The 15,707-nt window shown below is 42.2% G+C and overlaps 1 long non-coding RNA gene across 1 annotated transcript; it reads left to right on the top strand.

The window, feature by feature from the left end:
- Nucleotides 1–1,646: 1,646 nt before the first annotated feature.
- LOC307148347 lies at nt 1,647–4,368 on the top strand. Its single transcript, XR_013819438.1, has 3 exons — nt 1,647–1,661; nt 3,277–3,372; nt 4,198–4,368. It is a non-coding gene; the product is annotated as an uncharacterized lncRNA (long non-coding RNA).
- Nucleotides 4,369–15,707: the final 11,339 nt, after the last annotated feature.

The following is a 15,707-nucleotide window of genomic DNA, read 5'->3' as shown; positions in this document are numbered from 1 at the left end:
ATCAAACTTAAGAAACTACTTAGCTTTATGGCTTAACATTCATTAGCCTACATTAAGTACATATTTAATACATTTAATTGTAAGTCTTTTTCACCTGCTAAAAATGGAATTCTTTGTTCATTTTTTTAACAGTAGACATTCAATATAAAATGTTAATGTAATTCAGAAAAGGAGTAAAGAGAAAAATATCTCTTGAACAACTGTGAAGTCTACATGGTATGTCACTGTATCACAACAAAAAAGGGCAATTTAATTGTTTGACTGAAAAAGTATACCCAGCCAACAAGAATAATAATTATAATGTACAACAAATACTAATCTTTATTTTTAGCATTAATGTTTTAGTCAGCCCCTTTTGACTTTGAGAGCAAAAAAAAGTGATGTACAGAACCACATACACTTCACCTCTGTTAAAAAGATTTAAGGAAATTAGAAGTGTAAAATATTGTAAGCCAGGGCAAATGACTTGCAGCTTTCCCAAAAATCAATTAAATAAACAGTTTTTTACATGAATGATCACAAATTAGACACCTGAAATGGACATGTTGCTAACATTTTCCTACCAAGACTGACCGAATCGCCTTTCACTAAGCCTGATTCAAAAATCTCTATAACAGAGGTGATATGAGATTAAACCATACTTACTACTCTACTCTTTGCTTGTCACTGCACTCAGATTTCAGTTTTTCTTCTATAGCAGCTGGTCTGAAAAACAACAAATATTAATATTTTTAAAAAGAGAGATTTACATACATATATACATATTTATCAGTCAGGCATTTACATTTGTTCACATTAAGTAGCCTCTGTATCTGGATTTCTGTTTCCTGCATAAATTTAAATTAGGTCTGAAGCAGGACACCAGATTAAGAGAAAAGATGATACAAATTAAACATCTTTAACTCTATTAATAATAGAGTATCATCTATCATCATTCTATCATTATAATAAATCTATCATCTTTAGCCTAATCTATAATACGATTTTGTAAACGATATTTGAAAAGTTTGCAAGAAACTGACCAGCCAATTATGGAAGTGTGTACTGATTGGAAATTGATTGCAAATAAAGAAGCACGTTTACACTTGCCTTTTAAATGTAAAAGTGGACAACTTCCGGATACAGGTCGCATGTTAATGTCAAAAAGTGTAAACGCAGCCATAGAAAGTTATCAAAAAGGCAATAAAGTTGTCAAGCTTGAACAAATATAAACACCAATCACACATTTCCATAATTGGCTGGTCAGTTTTTTAAAAACTTTTCAAAGATCATTTACAAAATAACAATAACGCCAAAATGTTCAGGTAATCAGAAATAAATACACAGCTTCATTTTGCAAATATAAAATAAAATTAATGTCATGTTGTACATGTTATAATAACTAATTCTTTTTTTTTTTTGCAGATGCATTGGACAATGTTTTATAGTTGTTTTAAGACAGAGACAAATCTCTCCACATAGATTTTAAACACATTTATCAAAGACTTTAGACTTTGACTATATACCCAGTGCTGAAGTGAGAAGGGTCTGCCTGCAGAGCCGGAGGCTGCATTTTCAGGACCCCACTTTTAGGACCGCATTTCTAGGACCCTAGGTTTTTAGTGATAACGCCACCTACCGAATTAGAGGACCAGCGAACTAAGATGAATGACAATCAGAGTGTGAGTATCAAATGCGAATCAATTTTCATTTGTTTAACTTTAAAAACAACTGTGATGCATTTCATTGGAAAGTTAACGTAGCCAATGTGATGGGGATTTGGTAAATAAATAGTCTTGAATAGTCAAAGCCATCATATATTAGCCTCTAATGCTGTAAAATGATTGTTAGCACATTCATTTAACGGAACTGTTGCATGATAAGCCTGTGTTGACTTATTGAAAGCTCATTAAACTGTAGCATGTTCGTTCTGAAAGCTTGTTAATTACGCATTGTTTTTCCATTTTAATTCAGTTAAAATAATCTTAATGGTTTCACTGTCACGTGCTCTCAGTCAGTCTGTTTAATGTTAGCCTACTCACAATACATGTTTTGAGTACGTCTCTTCATTTTGACATGGTTTTATAAAGTTGGTTGAGACATGACATTTTAATAGTCAGACATAACAGAGAGGCCATCATAATAACTGACTGTTAAAGCTGCCGTCGGCAAGTCTGGCAGATTGAGTGGACTTAGCCAAAATTTTGAATGTTTACAAATCTCATGCCCCTCCCCCACTACCAACGAACACCCGCCCATCGTCAGTGCATGTGGTGTGTACCTGATTTTCTGTGAACGCGTCCGACGTCCGTCTCTACAGCATCGATCAACACCATGGACTCGGAGGTAGGCTGCCCTGGCTAATCTATCTATAGCAATAGCAATAACCGAGGAATTGGAAGCTTGTTAGTAGATTTTCTCTCTGCCATCACGCTTCGTACAAACTTCAGGCGAACTTCAGGCGTGTCGTGTGCATATGATATTGTAACGTGCGCGTCTGCGCGAGGGAGAGGGAATCTGTGGCGCGCGTGCACGACCTGTGATTGACAGTCAGATCTCACACCCCCCTGCGCTGATTAGACCCGATGATCCGGGACGGTGGATTTTTGCAAAACAAAATAACACGCTCCAGGTGGAGTTAGAAGCTCGGGTTTTTTTCTAAAACCACCTTATTTATGTTGTTCTGTCGGATTATAGTGTCTATTTCACTGATTTTGATCAAAAAAATGTTGCCGACGGCAGCTTTAAAATACCACGTGTTAGATTGTGTAATTTACTGTGTACTTTACTCTATATGAAGTGCTTTCAAGGACACAGCTCAGGGTAGGCTGTCAACGGATGTGGAGGATGAACCCAATAGCAGATGAGGTGCAGACACTCAAGGTTTATTTATACACAAAAACAGAAAACAAAACCCACGAGGGGGCAAAACAGGACTGAGGACAGGTAACTTAGACAAGATAACAAACAAAGACTAAACTCTGGCTGCGTTCGAAACCGCATACTTCCCTACTATTTAGTATGGGAAAAAGAGTAGGCGAGCGAAAAAGTATGTACGAATCCAAAAGAGTAGGCGAGAATTACCTGGGTGACGTACTAATTATCGCGAGATTCGGACTTAAGTGCGTTCGAATATGCCTACTTTCCTACTATATAGTAGGCGAAAACAGTACGTGAAGGAAGCAGTACGTTCGAAACATCAGCATTCATAAAAGAGTAGGCGAGAAGTTCCCGGATGGCTTACTCGCTTCCGCCCAGATTTTTGAGTGTTCAACGATGGATACTCTTCTATCCCAGGAGGCCACGCGAGAGGATACGTCATAAAAAAGAAGAAGAAGGATAGGTCATACTCGAACGTGACGGAAAGGATGACGGACGAGACTGTTTTCAAATGTGAGTATTAATCAAATGATCGCATGTGTTGAACTACTGTACAGTAAACTGTTGAATTGTTGAAGATGTAAGCGCTATATATGTGTGATTTTGCTGTAAAACACATTTTATTATGTATAGCTAACAGAGAAGCTCCAGTAAGGACACATACGTCTCCAAAGTGGATTTGCATACATTTTAAACCGTATACATCTTAAATACAATTACTAAATGTCTATTTAATATCTGGAAAGAAACTCTTCTATAAGAATTGCAGATTACTATATGAAATAGGCATCTGAGTGATGTATGTGTGCTATTATGTAGAACAAATCTATAAAGTAACTAAACATAAGTTATCTATTTTATTTGTCCATTAGTACTGTTGATAAATCAAGGAACATTTATGTAGGATAAAAAGTTAAAACAACCTCAACATGTAAATGTAGTGTTGAGCTCATAAATCACAGAGGTAATGTGAATCTTGTCTGGATGTTGCAGGGACAGATGAACAGATGTGTGTTTATCCGGTGGAGAGTGGCTCATGAAGCTGAATGCTGCCATCAAAAGCTTTGTGACATTACAGAAATTAATAACAACAACTATTTAAATATTAAGTTGTAGTTTATTTTAATTATTGTAATTTCAAACAGAGCTATTACAGCACTTTTCTGATTCTTGATTTCTATGCATTTGCTGCACAGCTTTTGTGGAGCAGGACCTGCAAGGAAAGATGATGGCGGCATTTGTGGAAAAAAGCGTTTTTGTCTTCTAAATAATACTGATATCAAATGACATTGTGCTGTTAAAATGACTGCTTTTGTGTTATGTTTGTGTATTTTGTAGGATCTGAAATGTCAGCAGACTGGTGTGAGCACTGAGGATGAAGAGCACAGAGCTGAATCCTGGTGATGGTGCCATGGACGAGACCCTCCATCACTCCACCTGCCCTTACGAGACCCTCCATCACTCCACCTGCCCTCATGAGACCCTCCATCACTCCACCTGCCCTTACGAGACCCTCCATCTGCCCTCATGAGACCCACCATCACTCCACCTGCCCTTATTGCCTCAGATTGTGAAGCCCAACACATCACGCAACAACCTCCGGCACGAGGGAACGGCTCACCTCTGGCGGTCAGCTGATTCATCAGAATAAAGCCGCAGAATGGGCACCGCTGTGTTGAGATGGCAGAAGGATGTGGTTCAGCGCCTGTAGCCTACATACATGATTGTAGTTTGAATAAAGCTTTGTTTCATGTGTTGACTTGTATATGCATTTGTTTATTGTGTGATGGTGACTTTGATTCATTCTTTTACTAATTAATATTTCTCATTGTTGTCAGTAAATAAAATACAATTAATTAATGCTTTATTTATTGTTTGAATGAAAATGTAGATGTTCACTATATACACATCTAGAGTGTATTCATGCATAGCTATTTCATATGACATACATGACATTTTGTTTGTTTTATTGAATTATATAATTTACAGTAAAAAGTAATATAATTAATTGATCAGCATTTATCGTTGTTATTATTGTATGTTTTGGGCTGGGATAGCAATGCAATTCATTCTGGGGTAATATTAATTTTTAATAATGATACTTAAATTTTTCGAGTATAAAATCAACAGTTTTCTCCAAAGGTGAATCTCCCTTTGTGCAGACATTACAAACGCTGAGGAAAACCGTTCTAGGTAGGGCTGTCGAGTAAATGTGAGGTAAATGTATGTATGTATTTATACATATATATATCATGGGTTTGCAAACATATTATGAGATTTTATACACAGGAAAAAAACTATAAGGTTGAATATCAATATATATTTTCTTAAATGATTAATTATATAATACATTTTAAAAAAATGCATTTTCTGTTATTTATAGGCCTGAGGGATGAAACGAGAGTTAAATTTAACAAGAAAAAGAGGAAAACAAAGCAGTAAGCCACTTTTGCTTATGGATGAAAATGTTTGGATATAAAATAGCTAAAGAAATTAACAACATATTCAAGAGATGACAATTTTGGGATTTCGTAATAAAAATAAATATCGTTAAGGATAAAACGGTGGGTCACATTAGTAGGGTTAAATATAAGAACTTAAATCAACCCTAAATGTACTCACACAATAAATGGGCAGCAGTTTCTTCAAAAAGACCACAAAATGAGCAAGTTTAATCAATATCATAATATTTACAGACAGATGAATTAAACGTGTCGTTCAAATCTTTTAAGTTGTTGCGCTTGTGATAACGCGTCGTAGGTCACATGATAACGTCAACATGGCAGATGTCCGGTTCTCATTCATACTCAACGAGATCTGGCTATAAAGTACCTACTCTTTTAGCGCTCGTTAAGTAAGTACTCATTGAAATTAAGTACCTACTCATTGAGTATGCGGTTTCGAACGCAGCCTCTGACTTGACGATAAAGGGAAACAAACTCTCAATACAGAATTAACAGGTCTCTGACAAAGTACTCACAGTGTAGATCATGTTAGACAATGTACCGACACAGGACAGAAAACATGAGGGGATTAAATAGGGAGAAAACTAATCAGGAACACAGGTGATAATGGGTAAAGCAATAATGACTAAACAAGGGTAACAAGGGGGCGGGGTTACATGACCAGACAACGCAAGCACATGGCCAAACAAATGTCCATGTGCTTACACACAAAACATGGGTCTGTCATGATTCTGCCTCAAAACAAGAGAAATCTAGGACACGAAGGCAGAATCATGACAGAACCCTCCCCCCAAGGAGCGGCTACCAGACGCTCCCTAGAGGGAACATGAAACACGGGACAAGACCGACTGTGACATGGACACAAACCAACAATACATGACAAAAACTAACAAAGGCAGACAAGAAAACACAACAACCGGGTTGGGATGAAACAATAAAAATAACAAACACGGGAGGGGGGGCGGAGGGACAACAAAGTTCATGGGGGATTGTCCAGGATGGGTGGGTGGGACTGTGGTCTTGGGTGGACAGGACGATGGCTGAGGACGAGGGGTCCGGGCAGACTTGGATGGGGAAACACGAGGAACAGTCTTAGGGGAAACAGACCGGGGTGAAGTGGTGACAGGGGTGTCCGGGGAAACAAACAGAGGTCGGGTGACAGCTGGTACGGGGCTGGACACATTAGCTGGGACAGGGCTGGACACATTAGCTGGGACAGGGCTGGACACATTAGCTGGGACAGGGCTGGACACATTAGCTGGGACAGGGCTGGACACATTAGCTGGGACAGGGCTGGACACAGACATCCTCCAGTCAGCTGGGACAGGGCTGGACACATTAGTTGGGACAGGACTGGACACAGACATCCTCCTGTCAGCTGGGACAGGACTGGACACATCTGCTGGGACAGGACTGGACACATCTGCTGAGACAGGACTGGACACATTAGCAGGAACAGTGCAAGCGGTGGCTGACTTAGGAACAGCGCTCTGAGTGGCTGGCCTCAGATCAACACTGGCTGCAGCTGACTCAGGAACCGGATCTCTTGCAGCTGTGGATTCCGGACTAGAGGACTTGACAGGACAGACAGGGACATCAAGGATCTTGACAAGAGCGGTAAGATAGTCAGATACGGCTCGAGCAGCTAAGACGACAGGCATTGTCTTAGGGGCAGAAACAGCTTGAAGAATCTCTTTAGCTGCTAAGTCGGCCGCAACTCTCTCAGCAGATCCGGGGATAGCACCTGCAGCAGCGGGCTCCGGGACGGCGCCTGGGACAGCGCTTGCAGCAGTGGGCTCTGGGACGGCGCCTGGGACAGCGCTTGCAGCAGTGGGCTCTGGGACGGCGCCTGGGACAGCGCTTGCAGCAGCGGGCTCTGGAACAGCGCTTGCAGTAGCGGGCTCTGGGACGGCGCCTGGGACAGCGCTTGCAGCAGCGGGCTCCGGGACGGCGCCTGGGACAGCGCTTGCAGCAGCGGGCTCCGGGACGGCGCCTGGGACAGCGCTTGCAGCAGCGGGCTCCGGGACGGCGCCTGGGACAGCGCTTGCAGCAGTGGGCTCCGGGACGGCGCCTGGGACAGCGCTTGCAGTAGCGGGCTCTGGAACAGCGCTTGCAGTAGCGGGCTCTGGAACAGCGCCTGGGACAGCTAGAGATGAAGAGCGAGAGGCTCCCTTTCTCCTCTTCTTTCTCCTTGAACGCGAAGTCGAATCTGTAGCTGGACTAGCGACCAGTTGGAGATGTTCAGCTGGAACAGTAACAGGGATGGCGTTCTCGGGCAGCGCTGACTCGGTCGAGGAAGACTCAGACGGGGAATCCCAGGAAACTCGTCTCCCTCGTTTACCACGGAGAACAATGGGAGCAGAAGGGGCCTCAGGAGAAGTGGAACCAGCCGGATCACCAAGGGCAACAACGGCCAGGACACGACCCTCCGGGACTACAGGTAGCGAGGCAGGTGTAGACAAGATGGAGCCCCGCATCTCCCTTCGAGATAAACAGTCCACCAAGTCAGTAAACGGCCGGTCTACCAACTGCTCTCGTTCAGCAAGAGGCGGAGGAGTGTTGAGACCCGCTATGAAGTAGCGGTTGAGAAGGGTGTCAGGGAGGAAGAGTCGCTTCTCATGAGCGACCCGAGCGTACTGTCTTATGGACCTCTCTCCCTGAGGCGGAATCGGCAGCTTACCGATCCTGACATCTGAACACGTCTTGTGCCACCACTCCTTTAAAAGTTCCGCTTGGGACTCAACAGGCGAGGACCTTCTGTCTGCTGGGTTCGATGCTGGTCGGTACATTCTGTCAACGGATGTGGAGGATGAACCCAATAGCAGATGAGGTGCAGACACTCAAGGTTTATTTATACACAAAAACAGAAAACATAACCCACGAGGGGGCAAAACAGGACTGAGGACAGGTAACTTAGACTAAGACAAGATAACAAACAAAGACTAAACTCTGACTTGACGATAAAGGGAAACAAACTCTCAATACAGAATTAACAGGTCTCTGACAAAGTACTCACAGTGTAGATCATGTTAGACAATGTACCGACACAGGACAGAAAACATGAGGGGATTAAATAGGGAGAAAACTAATCAGGAACACAGGTGATAATGGGTAAAGCAATAATGACTAAACAAGGGTAACAAGGGGGCGGGGTTACATGACGAGACAACGCAAGCACATGGCCAAACAAATGGCCATGTGCTTACACACAAACATGGGTCTGTCATGATTCTGCCTCAAAACAAGAGAAATCTAGGACACGAAGGCAGAATCATGACAGTAGGCAATAGTATGACAAAAGATAAATAAATAAATTGGTTAAATTAGGCCTTATTTATGTCTATTTATTTATATGAAATTAACTTAAAAATGTTTTTCAAGAAACACATAACAAATGTATAATATGTTATTTCTATTCAGATTTCTTGCATCTCTCTCTATTATTATTATTTTTCTCAGTTCAGATGGGCTTTATTGACATGAGTGTTTCCTTTGTTCCCACAACATCAAAATCAATTATTATTATTTATTTTCAAATTTTTTAACAGTATGCAATAATAGTATTATGAACATTAATTGGTATGAAGATTGATATCATAATTTTTGTATCGTATATGTGTGTGCACTCTGTGGTAACTAAGATCTTTTAAATATGAAGTTTAAAATTAGAGAGTAGAACATGTTCAACTAAATATTCCTTATTTAATTCACTTCTCTTTCTCTCTCTTAGGAGTCAGTGATGATGCTGTCCATGAAGTTCTGTCTATGTGGTTCACGTCATGAACAAATATGTTTTATGTGTGTTGAAGTTGTTGTTATATATTATTTTGTAAAATATACACAATCTTAAATAGGGTAGCCCAGAGTCATCCTTGTCTTCCCTCTTTACTTGAAAATGTGGTCAATCTGACTGAAAAGACTATAACTTGATTCCTTGTTTATTTTACTTGAGTTATTATGCTACTTAGACCCAATAATTCCTCAACATTCCTAGGAACCAGGTTTAATTGCAATAAAGAAAGTAGAATTTGTGTGTAATAAAACTTTTAAAAAATGTAAAACTCTAACGTAAGTAAAACTGGGTGGAAATACTGCCTTGGTGGCACTTTTTTCGGTCTTCCAAAACTAGGGTCCTGGAAGTGCGTTCCTGAGACTGCGGTTCTCCGAGTCGGTAGGTGGCGCTGTCACAAAAAACTAGGGTCCTAGAAATGCGGTCCTGAAAATGCAGCCTCCGGGACTGCAGACAGATAATATTGGCTGAAGTTGCTAGCAATCAGTATCAGCATCATGTTACAGCGGTTAACGTCAGTATTACACGTACACGTCATATTAGCAAATGCATGAGACCTATCCAACTAGAAAAAAACAAAAAAAACAGTGAGCTATTTATTTATGCAAACAGCAACTAAAACTTACCAGTACCTTCTGATAGCAGTATTCATCTCTTCAAGTCTGATTCGACTTCGACTTGAAAAGCTTGGCTCTGATTGGTCAAATTGAATGTAGCTGAACTGAAAAAGACATACACTGAGTAAAAATACAACTGGCAAAGACAACGTAAATGTAATACAAACCTAGAATCACAACATAATGAGGTTCCAAATGCCACACGTCTTGCAAACTTGAAGAATGGGGGAAAAATAAAAACACTAACAGTTACGTTTTCTATTAACGTTAGATAAAAAAAAAAAAAATCTAAATGCTGTCATGATCACTCAACCTTAAGCAGTTGCAAAACATTTAAGAAATTTAATCGCAAAAAAAAAACATCACCTAATGATCCATATGAATTGCGTGGTTTCCTCCAAGTCCTCTGAAGAAACACGATCGCTCCAGTTTAAATTTAGACTTCTAAATCTAATCACATTCAAGGAACATACGCACAGAACCAATCACAGCCGTTGAACGGCTCCGGGACCAATCAGGATTAGTGTGTTGTTCGTATTTTTCAAATTTAAACAAGTAGCCTACAACATATTTTTGGACAACATTTAAACATCTTTGGAAAATGTATCTATATGCAATTAAAATAATATGATGTTCATATCCTTTTTGGAATTTCAGTAGTAAAAACATATGTAATGGACAACAACCTAGCCCTTTTCAATCCTACAAACAAGTAAAAGTGAACAACATTATTTTTAAGTGCTTACATTGCAATGCTTTATGAACTTGACAAATGTTTATAATACATTAGAAGTTGGTCCTTTATAAAAAAAAAAAAATAAAAAAATAAAAAATAAATTAAAAAAAAATCTAAAATATTAAAATGATAAATACATAAATATTACAAATATATTGCACTAGGCCTAAGTGTTTAAAGTAAAATTTATTAGTGACATTCAGACAAAGTACAAAACAAAAACTCAGGAAACTCCAGGAACGAGAAACTCGGACAAACGAACCAGCACAGGACTACAAACACAGGGAGGCTAAATAGGGGAACAAACAAGGAGGGTAACGAGACAGACAGGTGGGACAAATTAACCAATAATCAGATAACAAGATGGGAGGGGCTAGACAATAGACAGGAGCACATGGCCCAAAATAACAAAACACCCATGTGCAGCACAAGACAGGACAGGCATGTGACATTACCCCCTCCCTACGGAGCGGCTACCAGACGCTCCATAAGACCAGGGCGGGACGGGAGGGACAGACCAGGGCGGGTCAAGGGGAATGGACAGTTCAGAAGGCCAGAAAGTTCGGGCGGCCAGGGAGGAGACGGTCCATCGGGCGGCCAGGGCGGAGACGACCCCTCGGGCGGCCAGGGCGGAGACGACCCCTCGGGCGGCCAGGGCGGAGACGACCCCTCGGGCGGCCAGGGCGGAGACGACCCCTCGGGCGGCCAAGGAACAGGCACCGGCTCAGGAACAGACTCCACCGGCTCAGGAACAGACTCCACCGGCTCAGGAACAGACTCCACCGGCTCAGGAACAGACTCCACCGGCTCAGGAACAGACTCCACCGGCTCAGGAACAGACTCCACCGGCTCAGGAACAGACTCCACCGGCTCAGGAACAGACTCCACCGGCTCAGGAACAGACTCCACCGGCTCAGGAACAGACTCCACCGGCTCAGGAACAGACTCCACCGGCTCAGGAACAGACTCCACCGGCTCAGACACCACCGGCCCAGGAACAGACACCACCGGTTCAGGAACAGACACCACCGGTTCAGGAACAGACACCACCGGTTCAGGAACAGACACCACCGGCCCAGGAACAGACACCACCGGCCCAGGAACAGACACCACCGGCTCAGGAACAGACACCACCGGCTCAGGAACAGACACCACCGGCTCAGGAACAGACACCACCGGCTCAAGTGTGTGCGTAGCCCACACACACCACATGGCTGTGGCCATAATGGCCAGTGTCGCGGTCACTGAGGGCTCAGGCGACGCATCCATGGATTGAACAGTCTCTGGCTGGGCAGACGTGATGTGAACAGTCTCTGGCTGGGCAGAGGTGACGTGAACAATCTCTGGCTGGGCAGACGTGACGTGAACAATCTCGGGCTGGGCCATCTTGTCCGAAGACACAGGCTCGGCAGACGTGCTGTGTCTCCTCCACGCATGCAGTACCGCTATAGCATAGAAGAGATGCACGGCCCTCCTGGCCATGGCAGGACTGATGATAGGGAGAACTTCTGGGACCACCGGAACTGGGACCACCGGAACTGGGACCACCGGAACTGGGACCACCGGAACAGGCATGGAGGAAGTCTTCCTTCTCCTCCATTTCAGGACCACCGGAACTGGGACCACCGGACTCGGGATCACCGGAACTGGGACCACCGGTCTCGGGACCACCGGAACAGGCATGGAGGAAGTCTTCCTTCTCCTCCATTTCGGGACCACCGGAACTGGGACCACCGGACTCGGGATCACCGGAACTGGGACCACCGGTCTCGGGACCACCGGACTCGGGACCACCGGAACAGGAACCACCGGAACAGGCATGGAGGAAGTCTTCCTTCTCCTCCTCCGGTTCGGGGTCACCGGAACTGGGACCACCGGAACTGTCACGGAGGGGTTCTTCCCTCTCCTCCGTTTCGGGATCAGCGGTGAAGGCTCTCCTTTCAGCTGACTGTCGTCAGCCGTGGTCCTCTCCTCCTCCAAAGTCCTTTGAGCACACCTGGTGAAGTATTCCAATAAGGAAATAGAAGATCCTTTCTCCTCTCCCTGAGGAAAAATCTCACTCCGCTGTATCCACATTGTTGGCTGGTTCATTCTGTCACGGAATAGATGATCATGAGGCAAGGATACAAATGCAGAGGAAATTTATTAGTGACATTCAGACAAGGTACAAAACAGAAACTCAGGAAACTCCTGGAACGAGAAACTCGGACAAACGAACCAGCAACGAACCTAAATAGGGGAACAAACAAGGAGGGTAACGAGACAGACAGGTGGGACAAATTAACCAATAATCAGATAACAAGATGGGAGGGGCTAGACAATAGACAGGAGCACATGGCCCACAATAACAAAACACCCATGTGCAGCACAAGACAGGACAGGCATGTGACATGTACTTATTGTGCACTTTTTAGAAATATATTAAAATTATGCTTGTGTTTAGCATATTTCTTAAAAGAATAATTAAGCATACATTTATTACCAATGTACTTCTAGTGCATTTGTTAAAAATATATTAAAATTATGCTGGTATTTAGCATATTTCTTAAAAGTATTATTAAGCATATATTTATTACCAATGTACTTCTAGTATACTTATTAGAAATATATTAAAATGCAATTCAATATATTTTTAATGCACTTCAAATAAGCATGTTGGTAATAGAAATGTATTATAAACATATTATTTGTATTTCAAGTATATTTTTAATACATTTAATACTACATCTTTTTCACCTGGGTATACTTGAACGTTACTTAAGTATACTTATTTTATTGACACAGTATTGACACTTCTGGTTTTGGAGAGGACGCTGGCGCATGTTAGGCTGCCGCTTCGCCTGCCATATTTTATTTTAATTTTAGTTTACTAACTATTTTTATGCATTTTTTTAAATTCTCCTGAATTATTTTAACTCTGAACTTTTATGAGTTTTTCTGTTGCCGGATTTGCACTTACGTGTCTGAACCAGCCTTTTGAAGTGTTTGTTCTGATCTGTCTGCTGCTCGCTGATCACATCTGCTGCCGTGTTTCTCCTGCACTATTCCTGCTACCTGTCCGCTGCCTGCTGTTGTCTCGGTGTGAGTTCAGATGGATCCCTGGTGCTGCATTAGCCTGATACCCAGCAGGTTTCAGGCTCTTCACGTAATGGCTGAATAATTCTGAATGGCATCATGCGAATTTGGGACTTGGAATTTGTTATGGAAATTTACGCTATCCAGAGACTTTTTCTCAAAACACTGTGGTGAATGTGCTCTGCAGCAATATGCAAATTGCTCATTTAAACACGAGGTCAATAAACAACAAAACGGCACTTATCACTGATACTATTTTAGATAGGAAAATCGACATTCTGTGTCTCAGTGAAACATGGCACAAAGAAAATGTTAATCTTAATCTGAATATGTGTGCCCCACCTGGATATAAATACACTGACGTGGCTCGTGCTTGTGGTAAAGGTGGTGGCCTAGCTGTGATATTTGGACCTAATGTCTCAGTTAATGTTATTGATGCACCTAGTGTTTCATCATTTGAATGTCTGGTTTGTAAAATCAATGGTGTTTCACCTGTTCCTATGCTGCTCATTTACTGTCCACTAAAACCTAATCCTGCATTTTTTTGTTGACACTCCTTAGTCTACTCTGTCCTGCTATGGTGCTGACTGGCGATGTCAATCTTCATATTGATAATCCTAACTGTGGAAATACTGCTACTTTTGATTTTACACAGCATGTCACTTTTGCGACCCATAAGCTGGGCCACACATTGAATGAAGTTTGCTCTGCTGGTGTTGACATTAGATCTCTGAATGGTATAGACATGAGTATAAGTGACCATAGAATCATTACTTTTGATATGAATGTCATGTCTTCACGAGCCACTTCTAAACGCACTATAAAATTTCGTAACATCAAGCACATGGACTTCTCGTTCTTTTCTGCCTCTCTCTCTGGGCTTCCTATCACTAACTCCATGGAGCACTATAATTCCATGCTCTCTGCACTTTTGGATGAGTTTGCACCTGTGCGGGAACGGGTTGTTACATTTAGGAAACCATGTCCATGGTATACCCCAGAGTTGCGCTTAATGAAAGCTGCTGGAAGGCAATTAGAACGGCAGTATAAGAAATCTGACCTGACGGTACATAGGCTTCGCTATATTCAACAACACCATCCTGTGTCTGAATACCACTCTGCTCTAAACATTGCACGTAAAAATTACTATTCTAACATCACTGGAAATTCTGCAACTAATTCTAAAGCTCTATTTAAGACTGTTGATAATCTTCTTAAACCATCTAAGGCCATTGTTCACTCCTCTGCTGACCAGTGTAATTCGTTTCTACATTATTTCACTGGTAAGATTGATGATATATACAGCCCCCTAACCGCCATCACCACAGTTGAGTTAGTTGATACACTGCCTTTACATCCCCCGATCACTATTTTTTTTTAATTTGACATGGTTGGAGATGATTTTATCACAAGTACAGTTAAGACCATGAATTCAACCACCAGTATTTTAAATCCGGTTCCTTGCTCGGTTATTAAGAACTGCCTTGCATCAGTTTGCCCTCATATGCTTTCTATTCTGAATTTATCACTGAGTGCTGGAATCATTCCTCCAGAATTAAAAATAGCTGCCATTACACCAGTCCCTAAGGAGCCTGGTTGTGATGTCTCTGATCTGTCTAATTATAGGCCTATTTCAAATCTTCCATTCCTGGCCAAAGTTCTGGAGCGTGCTGTGGCTATTCAGCTAAATCATCACCTAGCACAAAATAGTCTTCTTGAACCTTTTAAATCTGGGTTCAGAAAAGGGCATAGCACTGAGACCGCCTTAGTGAGGGTCGTAAATGACCTTCTTACCGCAGCAGATTCTGGTGTATGCAGTATTTTGGTCCTACTAGACCTCAGTGCTGCTTTCGACACTCTATGTCATTCTCTCTGGCTGGATAGGATGGAAAATTGGCTGGGTATTTTTGGAGTTGTACTCAGTTGGTTTCAGACTTATTTAGCGCATCGTGCACAGTTCGTAAGCATGGGCATTTATAAATCGGATACCGTGCCTGTGCGACAGGGAGTTCCTCAAGGTTCAGTGCTAGGTCCAATTTTATTTAATATTTACATGCTTCCACTTGGGCAGATCATCAGTAAATATGACCTTGGGTATCACTGTTGCGTGGACGATACGCAGATTTACATCACCACAAATCCGGACGCACATTGCTCACTAAATA

This window comes from Squalius cephalus (genome assembly GCF_949319135.1).
Source record: "Squalius cephalus genome assembly, chromosome: 20".
NCBI lineage: Eukaryota > Metazoa > Chordata > Actinopteri > Cypriniformes > Leuciscidae > Squalius > Squalius cephalus.
This window is presented reverse-complemented; position numbering and strand designations above follow the sequence as displayed.